We start from the raw sequence: 8,769 nt of genomic DNA, 5'->3' as shown, positions 1-8,769 counted from the left end.
AAGAAAGAGCAATTGCAATCGCCATAAGCAAATAGGACAGATGCGTTTAACTCGATAATATCCACATCCCTTTCGTCGTAGTTGCGGAGCTATGACGGCTTGTATTCGTGTCTCAATATTTTTCAGTTGCTTCCAACCTAATTTCACATCGTTTCCACTTCTTTCCAATCGACATAATGTGTGTCCCTCCATGCCGTTGGAATAATATCTTTCATTAGAGCAATGGTCGACTTTTCCTTATAACTTTCGAGGGTCGGGATAGTGATTGACGGATGAGGTAGAGTGAATAGCCCTTACCTGGAAAACATTCCTGTGAATAAATAAAAAAAAAACGTGGGAAAAAGCCGTCGGGGCGTGATGCGGCGTTCAATAGTGATGACAGATTATACTATCTGGCGTAGGAAAGACTTGAATACGATTTTTCCTGGGATCGTAATCAGGGATCCAGGCTGGTTTCCAGTGCTTGCGGGGTTGGGGGGACTAGGGGCGGAATTAACAGCCGGAACCGTTCATTCCTCTAAGACCTCTCTTTCGTGGAACTCGTATCACCGTCGACAGTTCACGGAACATCATTTCTCGGTTCTGTCTCGAAGAAGCCCCTGTGTTAATTCAATTACTCAGTATCTACTTCGTTCTGCATTACTTAATCAATACATGTGGACCCATCAAATATTTCATCCCCGTTCATTGTTGATTCCTTGAGGTTCCTAGCGATGCGGAAGCAACTTTATCGTCACGAGTAATAAAAGAACGATGATTAACAATTTTAAGCTGTCTGGTACCTAGCACATCACCATAAAAGATACGAAATAAGCATTCCAGTGAACAGGAAAACAAATAGTCGTCTTTTCCCCGGCCAATCTGGGATCATTGCAATGTGAAGCGAAAGTCAATCGGGAGTAAAGAGGATTCAATCCACTCGCGATGAAGTAGACGACTGAAGGTTGCGTAGGTCTATGTGCACGTTCGTGTGTGTTAGTTTCTAGTGTTCATATGTAAATGACAGTTGTGTCAATGGGGGAACGTTATTCGAAAGTAACACTAGTTGACTCGAATTTAATCATTCTTATTACCAGTAGTTGCATTGCAAAATTTGACATTATCACGGCAGGAGGTAGGTATTTTGGTGATGACTGTCATAAATGTTCGCTAATGGAGGACGTTTGTCATCCATTCCGAGATTTTGAAAAAAAAACTGTCTCCGTTTACATATCGCTGCGTACCCGAGATATTTTACTAATTTGGTACTCTGTGTGGATGAATTTATTAACAGATGTCATAAGGGTGATTTCAACTACACAAATTTGACAAAGTTCGATGTTAAGTATTAACGCCTCGCTGTGACTGGTATGACATTACATGATATCCCGGTGATTAAGCATCACCACAACTGCTAAGGTAATTAATCGTCATGGTGTATATCATGAGTTAAAATCACACGATCGTTATGAAATGTACACCGCTTCACGGCTCGTCGGCATTTTCTCTCGTCCGTAGTTAAGTTGTATGTTACTAAGTTGCCTAGGCAAGGACGTTATTCCATTCCCGGCCACTGTTACTAGTTGAATCTGATTAAATATCGCTTCACGAATCACTATTGTCCTCAAAGCCGAGCGTCCTTCGGTTAACGCCACTGCGGGAAATCGGTTGTCGAATACGGTGATGTGACGATCTCGTGTACCAAGTGTCAAATTACGGCCGGGGTGGATTCTTCAATGGGGCTAATGCGGTAAAGATTTTCACCAAATTTGCAGAAAGTAGAAATGCTAAAAGGACGGACAGGTAGGCACATGCGGCAACCTTTTTCGTCAGAAATGCACTCGGAAAGAAAGCAGTTGTAGGAAGAGTTGCCTTAATGAAAACGTTATGCAATCATCTCATAAATGATTATACCGGCCGCTAATTTTAAAGATTCTTCTTTCACGTCAAACTTCGACCTCTTTTCCCTAGATTTCATTTTCCTAATCCCGCAAAGAAATAAACAACATTAACGTGTGCCTTCCATCCCTTGTGTATCAACGTAATAAAATTAGCGGGTAAGTTGGGACTGGGACCATTTAACTTTTGCCTAGAGAAACATTTTCTGTTCTGTGGCGTGACAAGACAAGTAAAGATTTCTTGAAAGGTTAATTTCGTTCAAAGGAAGGGAATGAGCCGTGTCGCACCGGGAAAACCTTCGTGTCCCGCGGAAGGGACCCCGGTGCAAAACTATATCAAGAATCGGTCATTTGGAGGCATGGTGATCAAAGAACTGGTGTACTTGTCACGTCTGTCTCGATGCATTTGTAATCAATTGCTGTTAAATCGTTGCAGTATCGCAAAAAAATTGCGGAAAAGGATGAAAAATCATTCATTCGACGTTGAAATACTTGGGGGATTCGTTCAGAGGAGGTTTATCAACATTGTTTCAGCGAGATGCCGATTTTCCAAGAAGGAAACCCGGTGCCCATTATATAAATTGTTATTTGTGCGAATGATGCTGATTCCATATGCTGTGAACGACGATGCATTCCGTAGAAATAGTTTCTGGGAATTGATTGATTGGATAGAATTAGCACAATGGAAAATCCACGGAAGCGCTCACTGCCCGCCATTTTGTTTATTGCGACGCCTGCTCGTCACGACTTGGTGAATGTACAAGGAACGCTGTTGCCCAGCTGCGTTCTATGCTTGCGAGGGTCATGGTTTCCACAGAAATTTCTTCCTCGTGCGGAATGCCACGTGGGTCATTGCGACAGCCCTTTTCTGGTTAACGTAGAAACTTGGGGCGAGGACGGGTCGCATTACCTGCCTGCCTCCTCGCGTTGAACCCCCGAGGAGTTTTACGACGCAGCGGATGGGACGGGAGGTTAAGCGGAATTAGCCTTCGCGGAAAAACGGCCGCGTGGGAAGGGCATGTGGGAACCTGTCATTTACTGCCCCTGGAAGTGAAGCAGGAGCAACGTGACCACAAGCGTACCAGTTTCGGAGGGACGCCGTGAATCCATATTATTTTTGACGGAGGGAGACATGTAAGTCAAGGCTTACGTCTGAGAAACGAGCATAGCAGGTCAGTGGTTTGAAAAGTACTGGGTGAAAGGGAAGTAATCATGGGAATATAATATTTTTTCCTTAATATCTCGACGGTCATTTTCATCAAATGCAGACGCATAGCAGTAGAAAATATATTTGAATAGGAGGTTAGAAATTCGTCCATCTTTTATTGTCATAAGTTTCTCCTTTACATTTACTCTATTTTTTCGTGAACCGCGCGCGTGCACACCAGGTATGTAGTTGGTGAATCGGAGGAAAGCGTGGGACTCTTTACGTTTATTTATGTACGTCCTTTGCGGCCGAGTATTGACGATTGCCCATCGCAGTCGGGTATTTGAAAACTGAAGATTATTTCATGGCCCTTAGAAGGGCCGTTAGGATGCATCAAAGCAATCCCGTCGAGGAATTTACTTTGAGCTGGTGTACTTGGTGACGGCCTTGGTCCCCTCGGAGACGGCGTGCTTGGCCAGCTCACCGGGAAGCAAGAGCCTGACGGCGGTCTGCACCTCCCGGCTGGTGATGGTGGAGCGCTTGTTGTAGTGAGCCAGGCGAGAAGCTTCGGCGGCGATTCTCTCGAAAATGTCGTTGACGAAGCTGTTCATGATGCTCATGGCCTTGCTGGAGATTCCGGTGTCGGGGTGCACCTGCTTCAGCACTTTGTAGATGTAGATTGCGTAGCTCTCCTTCCTCCTGCGCTTCTTCTTCTTGTCTCCCTTGGAGATGTTCTTCTGGGCCTTGCCCGCTTTCTTCGCAGCCTTTCCGCTCGTCTTGGGTGGCATGGTGATCACGTTCGGCGAACGGGGTCGATTTCAGTATTTTTGCCTAACATCAGTCGCCTGCTTATGTACCCCTGGTCCGTTCCGTGAGCCGAATCTCCTCGACGACCAATCACGTAAAAGCATGATGTGGCGTCGCTCGGACGGCGGCAGCCTATATAAATGCGCCCAGGAGTCGGACAGCGATTAGACAGCACTACCAGATAAAGAAGCATTCAGCCATGTCCGGACGAGGAAAGGGAGGAAAAGTGAAGGGGAAGTCCAAGTCCCGCTCCAGCAGGGCCGGTCTTCAGTTTCCGGTCGGTCGTATCCACCGTCTGCTCCGCAAGGGGAACTATGCCGAGCGTGTTGGTGCCGGTGCCCCAGTCTACTTGGCCGCCGTCATGGAGTACCTGGCCGCGGAAGTCCTCGAGTTGGCCGGTAACGCTGCCAGGGACAACAAGAAGACGAGAATCATCCCTCGTCACTTGCAGTTGGCCATCCGCAACGACGAGGAGTTGAATAAGCTCCTGTCGGGCGTTACCATCGCTCAGGGAGGTGTCCTTCCGAACATCCAGGCGGTGCTCCTGCCCAAGAAGACTGAGAAGAAGGCATAAGCATCACGCTGTGCGCATAAAAGGTCCTTTTCAGGACCAGAACATACTAGAGAGATGTACGCGATAAATGTCATGTGAAAAAAAAAATAATAACAATAAACGTGATAAGCATAGGGACTGAAAAGTGGAGCTATAATTGGGCTAAGGTAAACGATGGGAAATACAGCGTATAAAAAGTGAAAGCGTTCGCTGAAATGCAACGAAGAATGATTGAAGGTGACACTGATTCGTTTACGATGTATTTCATAGTCTGTCATAAAATTTCACCTGCAATCTGCCGCTTATTTCTTGTTAACATGCATGGTTGCAACGGCGCGATATACATTGTCGCCAGTCCGTTGCCACGTGCTAATTCATGTACGGTTGCAACGGCGCGATTTACATTGTCGCCAGTCCGTTGCCACGTGCTTATTCCGATTCGCTGACAATGTCTTTTACGTCGGTAATGGCTCATACAATTTCAACTCTATTATCACCGCCATTTTTTTTTCCGGTGCGTTCGAACAGGTCTTACTTTACTATTTATCGCCGTCACACACGCTATGGCGAATAGGGAATAATTTTTCGTTCCGTTATGGCAAAGGATTGGCTCCATCTCTGAACATTGTATTGGTCCTTAGAAGGACCTTTTTTATCGACGTACGCCGGGTGTCGGATGGCGATCCCGTCGCGTCGTGTCTAACCGCCAAACCCGTAGAGAGTGCGGCCCTGTCTCTTGAGTGCGTACACGACGTCCATGGCTGTGACGGTCTTCCTCTTGGCGTGTTCGGTGTAGGTGACGGCGTCACGAATAACGTTCTCAAGGAACACCTTGAGCACACCGCGCGTCTCCTCGTAGATGAGTCCGGAGATACGCTTCACTCCACCTCGGCGGGCGAGACGGCGGATGGCCGGCTTGGTGATGCCCTGGATGTTATCGCGGAGAACTTTGCGATGACGTTTGGCTCCTCCCTTTCCCAGGCCTTTTCCTCCCTTGCCGCGTCCAGTCATCTCTGTAGTCTGCTCGTAGTAAGGGCTGCTGTCTGATGACCTGAAATGCACCTTCGCCGGTATTTATAAACGTCGCCGCCGCGGCGATGACGTACCCGACCTCTCCACCAATCAGCGTCGCCCGTACTATCTGGCGCCATTCTCGGAAGTGCTTAAAAGACGGCGTTGACCCGGCTTTTAACAGAGACAGATCAGTGGTGTTCACGTACGACGTGGTGTTCTACTGTGGTCTACTGTGTGAACTGTGTTTATCACGGATCTTTTGGGTAACTACTCTGGATCTCTCCAGGAACAGTTGCTAGGTAAAGGGTAACGAAATTAGAGTGTAGGATTGGTTTCTCGTGACTCCCGGTGGGGTGGCTAACCTAGACCCATCTTCTCACACTGGGAGGTGTTCGAAAGCCATAGTGCATAAAAAAAGGTTGTCTCAGTCGATCCCCCCTGGAAAGAGGGCTTGCACCTCCTAGCACTTCCAGGGAATCGGCTGGGTCCACTTCTTAGGGACTGTAGGGACTAATAGGAACGTAGGATAGGGACAACTAGGTTATTGATTTAGAAATTCTAAAGCAGGTAGTGGAGTGTATAGGGTGGCTGACAGGTCCGCCTGTGCCCGTATCGCTTGCGATCGGATCGGGTGGGGTGTCGGGTTACCTTATCACTCCTTTTTAGATAAAGTTAACCGAGGGACAGGGGGCTTACGCCCCCTTTTTTCAGAGTAGGAAAATGTTTCGCTCTCCACCTCGTGTGGAGAAAGAAAGGAACGTGCGACAAATAGGGAAAATCCCAATCCCTAATAACATAAGGGAAGTCCTTTTCGCAAAAGAAAGTCAATCAATCGAATCACGGGATCCTAGAATTCTTAAGAGGAGTAAGAGTTTTAGTGACAGCCAAGAGAAAATACCAAATAGGAACGAAGACAACTTGTGTAAAAACAGTTTTGATCGCGTTCCAACCGAAAAAAGAACTACCGATGTTCTTACCACAGCTATAGAAAATGAAAAAATTATTGAGGACGTCCCCATCGAGATGGGTTCATCCGACTCAGACGACGACGGAGTTTTTGTAACGGCCAAGAATGCCCGAAAACGAAAGCGTTCCAACAGAATTACTGATTCGTGCCCACCAACCAGCACGCAAAATAGATACGCCCCTTTGATAGAAATAGACTTAACCCCTCAAGGGAGACAAGCGGCAATAACGTCAGAGAAAAACGCGAAAACGGAAGCCACAAATGTGCCAAGAAATAATAGGCCACCTGCTATTATCGTGTACGAAATCCTTAAACAAAAAGAATTCGTCATGAACATCAGGAAAATAGCTCGCGACCAAACATTCACAATAAATAAGACGAAGGAAGGATCTCGTCTTCAATTAAAAACAATCGAGGATTACACAAATGTTCGTAAATTCCTTGACGATAAGAAGGCACAATACACCACCTGGGCTCAAAAAGGGGAACAAGTGTCCCGTTACGTAATTCATGGACTCGACGAAGGACTCGAAACAGAATTTATTAAAGAAGAGCTTACCGCAATAAACGTTCCGTGTGTGCACGTAAAAACGCTATCAAAAAACAAATCAGACCTATACGTCATAACTATAAAGAAAATTAACGGCTTTGACGTAAGAGAACTGGCCAATATTAAGCGGATATGTAGCCACATTGTAAAGATTACGCCATATAGATACCAGGGACCACAACGCTGCTACAGATGCAATAGGTTTGGACACGGGTCTAGAAACTGCACGGCAGCACCAAGGTGTTACGTATGCGCGTCACAAGAACACGAAGGCATAAACTGCCCAAATTCTAGTAACATTCGCTGCTGCAACTGCGACGGTGAGCACGAGGCAGGATCTAAAGAATGCCCAGTGTACATTAGCGAATGCGAGAAAAGAAAAGGTAGAAAGAAACAAGAAGGAATCGCCCAAACGAAAGGCACGACAGAAAAAACTTTGGTTACTGACGCCCCCCACCCAAAGAAAATTACTGGACAAGTAAAGCGGCAGGAAAAATCAGCCAAGCCGATACCCCAAATGGGAAGGGCAAGGAAAACACCGACACTGCTCAGGCAATATCTCAGGAATGCCCCACAGCGAAGGGTACGGATACGGGCAAACCAATGGACGAAGGAGTTAAAAACATCCTAAATACGATCGCCGCAATGCTGCAACAGCAGATGGGAATCCTCCAGCAGCTGCTTCAGCAAATTCTGAACATGTTCTCAACTCAGACCAACCATGGCCCTTAGAGAACGAAACGCGACGGTCATGCTGACCTGGAACGCCAATGGCGGGGTTCAGCGAAAAACTGACGAACTTGTCTTTCTCCTGAAACGACAAAAGATAGCAATATGTGCTATTACAGAAACTCACCTTCGGCCAGAAATATCGTGGGCTGTTCCCGGTTATAAAGTAATCCGAAAAGATAGGAAGTTAGCTCCAGGGAAATCCGCGTCTGGAGGAGTAGCCATCCTGGTGAGGGAGGATGTTATAATAAAAAACGTAATAGAACCTGAAACAACTGTGAACACAGAGGTAATTGGGGTGCAGGTCACCACTAAAATCGGTAGCATTAATTTTTTCTCCTGCTACATACCACCTCGTAAGCATTTCTACGAAAATGACTTTGATGAAATCACAAAAAAAGGAGGAAAGACAGTCATAACGGGCGATTTTAACGCAAAAAGCCCGATATGGAATTGCCCAAATGAAAACACTAAGGGAAAGAAACTCTCAAAATGGGTGGGCTTAAAATCCGCTTTTATATGCGCCCCATTTGGACCAACTCGGCTTAGGGGACGAGATGTTATCGACTTCTCAATAATGATCGATATAACTAAGGCAGCCAAATCACAAACTTTAACAAGCCTCAGCAGTGACCATTTTCCAGTCATCACTCACATTGGAACAATACCTTGTCAGATGGGAAAGAGTATAAAACTCTGCTATGGTCTGGCCAACTGGGACCAATTCAGAAAAACAGTCGCCGATAGACTTCCGACGAAAATTATCCCGAAAAGTGAGGAAGAAATTGACGATATGGTCACAATTTTGACAGACGCAATATTAATTGCAATGAAAACGGAGGTCCCTCAGAAAAAACGAGGCCAATTAGACTTCTTAAGAATCCCCAAGCCTATGAAAGAACTTATCCGAGAAAAGAACAAAGCGTTAAAAGAATACCACCGATACGGCACGAAGGCTTATAAAATGCGATACCGAAATCTAACCAAGGAAGTAAGGAGAGTAATTAAGGCTCACAAGAAGAAAAAGTGGACAGACAAGCTACAATCTTTAAATGCACAAGACCAGTCAATCTGGCGCTTAGCAAAAAAGGTCCGAGATCAAGGAATGGAACCTAGAGACCCACC

Source organism: Hetaerina americana, unplaced genomic scaffold, assembly GCF_022747635.1.
Source record: "Hetaerina americana unplaced genomic scaffold, ioHetAmer1.1.p SCAF_75, whole genome shotgun sequence".
NCBI classification, from domain to species: domain Eukaryota; kingdom Metazoa; phylum Arthropoda; class Insecta; order Odonata; family Calopterygidae; genus Hetaerina; species Hetaerina americana.
The sequence above is the reverse complement of the archived record's forward strand: the minus strand, read 5'-3'. Positions refer to the sequence as shown.